The 5,928-nt window shown below is 42.0% G+C and overlaps 1 long non-coding RNA gene across 1 annotated transcript; it reads right to left on the bottom strand.

Annotated features, from left to right (window-relative positions):
* Window positions 1-1,150: 1,150 nt before the first annotated feature.
* LOC142582068 (uncharacterized) lies at window positions 1,151-4,277 on the bottom strand. Its single transcript, XR_012828376.1, has 3 exons — window positions 4,098-4,277; window positions 3,409-3,471; window positions 1,151-1,372 (listed from the first exon to the last, which is right to left on the bottom strand). It is a non-coding gene; the product is annotated as an uncharacterized LOC142582068 (long non-coding RNA).
* Window positions 4,278-5,928: the final 1,651 nt, after the last annotated feature.

The following is a 5,928-nucleotide window of genomic DNA, read 5'->3' as shown; positions in this document are numbered from 1 at the left end:
TGCTCTGCGAGCTTCAAAGCCAGTCGCGAGGATTACAAAGGCGGAGTCGGTGCCATTGGTGATAGCGGCGAATTCTTTCAATGAAAAACACGGCACCGCACGGCAAGAAGCTTAATAGCGAACATAGAAGCAGCTACCCACGAAACACGCAAGCAGCTATTTGATGTCTAAAAGATGTCTTAAACGGCTAATTCGAAAGCCTAGTAGCTGTCTTGATCAAGACATTTTGTAGCCATGGACGTCGAGAAGTACTTCAGTAAGCCCTGCTAACGTTACGCTAAAAGTTGTCTAATGGACAGCTTGACAAGAACAACTGAAGACTTTTATTAGACATTCCCTCAAATTTTTGCGGCAGCTGTTACAGTAACACGACGTTTGCCCATAGTTACAATTTATTTTAAATGAGGCATGGACATCAGAAAAAAAAGTTTATATTGTCGGATAGAGTGATGCAGAGGTAGTTTTTCCGGGTGTCAACCATTGGTTCAAGCCTCATTGGTCAATTTGTGCTTTTTAATTAGACCAGTCAATTGAATGCCACCTGTCAGAATTATTTTGCAAATAAAACAAGATCTGTATTGTATGCTGATATAATTCCAATGTTCACTCATTGACCTAAACAAGAACATCTCTGCGTGAAACACGTCATTATTGACAAAACTTCGCCCTGCTGGGTCTCCATCAAATTGAAATAGTTTCTAGCAAAGAAAAATTTTGTCAGTGATGCTGCAGTTCAGGCAAAAATTACATCCTGGTTTCAGCTACAGGGGGCACAATAGCCACTGTGCTGCAATGAGTTAAGAAATAAAGGATAGTACACATCTGGAAAAACACTCTGCGAACCACTCTAACTAGCAATATAAATATAGTTTTTCTGATGTCCATGCTTCATTTAAAAGTAAATTGTAACTTACTTTCTGGGTGCCTCTTGTAAGGTAGCGCCACATGCTTGCACAGCATCACGCAGAAATAATGGCGAGTTCTTCAGCATACCATACATTAGTGAATTCCTTGTATGTTACATGTTACAAGAACTGAAAGATAAATCATAATATGCTGTTATTTTTTTGCATAAACTGTATGATGAGCTTTTCATGCATAAAAGGTGATTACAAGCGAAAATGCAGCAAGGCATCAACTTCACACCATGTCACATACTCATACTTTATTACCTAATAAATTAGAAAAGATGCAGAAAGTGTAATTAACAAGAGTGACAAATAGCAGCAAAGGTGATCATGGATAAATCTTGAAGATGATTGCCGCCGCTGCCAGAGTAAGCCAGCCTTCGTAGGAGAGGAACTGGCTGCCCACAAAAGCTTGCTGTCACAGGCCACGCGTGATGGTTCTTGTAGACATAGGAAAGCAATACCTGCACAGAACAGGAAAAAAAGGGCAAGGGAAGAAATGGGACTATTGAAATTGGAACTTCAATTAGCAATCTGTGCTAAGTAAGAAGTTTGGCTCACAATAAAAATAAATTTAAGCACTCCTTTCTCTTAAACTACGGGTATTTTAAGGTATGAATGCGATGATGTTTAAAATGACTAGTATATTTCCTATCATAAGAAGCCAACAAACACCGACACCAAGGACAACACAGGGGAAATTACTTGTGCTTAATAAATTAAATAAAGAAACGATAAATTAATGGAAATTAAAGTGGATGAAAAAACACCTTGCCGCAGGTGAGAACTGAACCCACAACCTTCGCATTTCGCGTGCTATGCTCTACCAATTGAGTTACAGCGGCGTCGTTTTCCCATCCACTTTCTTGGGTATTTGTGTGTCCTAGTAGAACGCTGGGAGTGTTAGCCAGCGCCACAACTCAGAGACCTTGTTCCTGGCATATAGTCATTAAGTTGCATAGCAGAGTCAAAGTCAGCCTTTAATTTATTGTATGGTGTTTTGGTGGCTAAAAAGCCACTTATCAACCTGTCAAACAAGTCTGAGAAGCTTCCTGCAAAATATAATCAGTTTAAAACAGTAATTCACTCTGCAGGTAAATGATGTACTAACTTAATTAAAAAGTTAAATAGCGTTTTATATTGTTGAACTAAAAGCAAGTTTGGCATTTTGCGCTGCCTAGCTGTTGCCCTTCTTTCAAACTTAAACATGACACAGTACAGAGTAAGCAGGTAGCATGCAAAGGAGGACTGGTGATAAAGTAGTGTTCCAGAGCAACACCCCTAGCTGGATCAATCACTTTTGTTGATATATTTTCATGTGACCCTAATTGGCTTCGGGCAATACCTCACACAAATGACGCAACACCTTGGATGATGCATCATACAAAGTTGAAAGTATCTCATGATGTGATCAAACGATAACATTGCCCACTGACTTGGAAGTGTTAACATGCTGTTTGCGTGAGAAAGTGCAAAGTGATTCGTATAGGTGGCAAGTTCATCAGTGTATATATAGCCTCAGGTAATTCTGAGCATCTATGCTGACTTGCAACTGAGAAGCCACTGCACACAAAAAGGTGTATTCAAGTAATGGTCCATGCAGAATAATTGCCCACCTAGTGAAAAGGCAAATGTGGCAGGCTAATGGGCCAGAGAAAATAGATTGATAAATTCTGATAACACCTCCAATGATATTATTGAAATAGGTGATAAAAAACAGCACAGGTAAAATTGCAGTTATGACAAAATTTTAAAAGCACCTCTGCAAACTGCTGGAACCCTCAGTATCATGCATGTTCTACACGCACATATGTTGCAGCACAATCTATATCTCAGACGCAGGCGCCTCCACAGGTCACTTTGTGATCTCCTCACAATAAGGTTAAAAAACAGTCTGGCACATCTACTTGATGCGATTCATTTTGCAAGCGCCAGCCAAGTGCTGATGGTGACAGAGCGAAATTGAAGTTTGTCCTTGTATGGAAGCCTTGGCTCATGTTTTATCAATTCTAGCGGCAAAGCACACCTTTTACAGCACACGTAAATCTTATATTAGACTGCTTGCTGATGCTGTACAGTAAGTTCCTGTAAAGAAACTAAATCACACAGAAAACATTTAGAATACCAAACTAATCAAATACTGGCTTGAATACATTTGTGCATTAGGGAAGCAAGGTGTAATGTACACTGTTGTAGAAAATTTTTACTCATGTACGGAATACTTCTATGACACAGCAGAGTTAATTTGTGAGTTCTTACATAGCAATGACTACCTACAGGTAAATTTTGTAAGGCTTAGGGAAACTAATTATTAGTAGAACTGTGTATGTACACTAGCACTGAGAAATTGGTTATAATAGTGGCAGCTTATAATGGACCAGTGCAAAAAAATGGCCGTTTGTGAGACACCAACTAGGCATTTTACCACGAAGCGCTCCCTGGCCTTAACCCATATAAAAAGCACTGGGAGGACCAGAGAGGGTACAGTACATTGGCTTACACTGATCATGATGAGGTCCCGTCATCCAGCTAGCGCCAAGGTACAAGAAGGATGTCCAGCCGTCTATAGAGTGAAAGGGACAAAATAAGACAGCATCAAGTCAGTTGAAAGGCAGATTTGCAATTACAAATAAGGTGACCCCCAGCCGCAGTCATTCATTAATAAATGCCAAGCTGTCGTGCTTTCACTCCCAGATGAAGCACCTACTAGGTTAAAGGTTTTGCACAAGTGAAATTTGTACATCAGCAGACGATTTAATTTGGAATTGTATAGATGAAGTAAACACTGCAGTTATATTTTTTTTTGTTTTGCTATAAAGTGGGAACGCTACAAACTGCATAGTTACTGACACACACGCGCGCACACGTAAGAACAAAAGGACACAAAATAGGGCGAGTTCAGTCTGGTTCAGCATTACAGCCAGCGCGTCGTCTTCGAATGTACTCCTTTCGGTTGGCTCGTGCTACGTTAACCAGAAAGACCAACAAGCAGGGCAAAGTTCTGACTGTTGTTGCGGAAGTCGTGGAGCGCGGTAGTGCTGAACGGCTGAACACAAGCAGAACCCTCGTATAAAAGTAATGACGAAAACTCGCAGGGCAGAAGAGCCCATATATCAAGAATTGTCGCGGGCAACACCTAAATATGTTCACATTGTTGACGAAAAACGAAGCGCAATGTATTTCACTTACCGGAAAAAGTGTTATCCGAACGTGCGACGTACAAAGACGCACCGAGACACGAAGGCGGCGAACGCAGATCCCGCCATTGTGGTAGTAAGCCGTCGGCGAAAACACGCAATACAGCCGATGTCACGAAGCACTGATGCAAAACACACGACACACAGCATCAGCACAGCTAAATGACTCCAGTTAATATCCAGTATAAATGTACAGAACGGCTTAGAATGACGCACAACAGGATAACGAACCCACGACCGAGACATAGCGGTCGGCAGTGGCCGTTTTTTCAAACTTCCTGCCTCCCAGTGTTTCCAGTACGCGTATTCCAGTACAGAATGAGATGTCCGACAAATTTGGATTGTGCCGCCGAAGTGATCGCAGCGCGGTGGCTCTGTGACAACGCTGTGCAACACCGGCGTTTCACTCCTGCTGCTGTAAATACCTGCTGCGCGAGCATAGAATGGTTTCCAGGCGTCGTGTGCGCGCCCTGTATGGAAAACAATAACACGCCTTTGATTGTTGAAGTTCTGGTGTGAAATTATTTAATATTGAAGCCAATTAACTTATGTTGCTTCCAACCAGTTCGATTTGTCGGTGGCGTCTTTTATTCGCTAACGCCGACGGCCGACAGTAACCGCACATTTAACACGTCGTTTGGCATTTTATGCACTTTTAGACAAAAAGATCTAGAAAAGTTCTTGAGTTAGACAATCTGAATGCGTTTACCAAAACAGACTCTAGTGACACCAGTAGTTGGTTTTACCGCAGATAGAATATATACTAGCATATTCCAAGTGCTGAGGTTATGAAGAAATTCTATTTTCAGTCTTATCATAGACCAAGACGTCTATAGCCGTTTGTAGCCGTTTCAAGAAGTTTTTAAGAGGTTCTGTGTTTCGTGGGTAGGCCGAACGTTGCCGCGGTGGTGGTTACGGCTGCCAGTGGATCTGCGTGAGAGAGTGCCGGTTCGAGGCGGCAAGATAATCAAAATAGCGGCGGTGGCGGCTTTGATTAATGCCATTTCAGACCTGCAGTCAGGGCAGTATACGTTGACTATATGGAGTACGTGGTGGTGCCGCAAAGCCGTGCAAATTATCGGGCATGTCCGAAAAATCGGGCGTCTAGAAAATTGGTCGTTAACTACTCTGACAATACATCGTGCCGATGACACGGCGTCAATGACGATTCGTTGCGATTTCTGTGTTACTGGAGCCGGCATTAACACGACTTTCGTTCCCTTTCAATAAAGTTACAGCTAATTTTCCCTGATAGAAGCCCAAATTCCCCGAGTTTTTCCAGACTGTTCAAATTCCCTGATAATTCCAGGTTTTCCCGGTCGGTAGACACCCTGCAGTGTTAAAACATGGATGTTGATGATTGGAGTGTATTTTTAGCAAATATGTAAGGCTGATGTAAGTTCTCTGTAGATGGAGGGACCATTCATTTGATTCCACGTATAAGCTTTCAATCGGGCTTGTTCTGAAAGCGCCAGTGGCTAAACGGATACCTAGATGGCGCACAGGATCTAGGATCTTTAGTGCGCTCGGAGCGGCAGAATTATATACGACGGCACCATAGTCCAATCATGATCGAATTAGGCTCTTATAAACATTCATCAGACACTTCCTGTCGCTACCCCGTGACTGGGGTAGAATTTTCAGCAAGTTCATTGTCCTTAGACATTTTTCTTTAAGATATTTAATGTGCTGTATAAGAGTAAGCTTGGAGTCCAGTATAATACCTAAAAATTTGTGTTCTTTGTTGATAGGCATTTGATGTCCACACAGTTGAACAGAAGGATCTGGAACCAGGCCTCTCTTTCTAGTAAAAAGAACACAAG

Source organism: Dermacentor variabilis, chromosome 5, assembly GCF_050947875.1.
Source record: "Dermacentor variabilis isolate Ectoservices chromosome 5, ASM5094787v1, whole genome shotgun sequence".
Classification (NCBI taxonomy): Eukaryota; Metazoa; Arthropoda; class Arachnida; order Ixodida; family Ixodidae; genus Dermacentor; species Dermacentor variabilis.
This window is presented reverse-complemented; position numbering and strand designations above follow the sequence as displayed.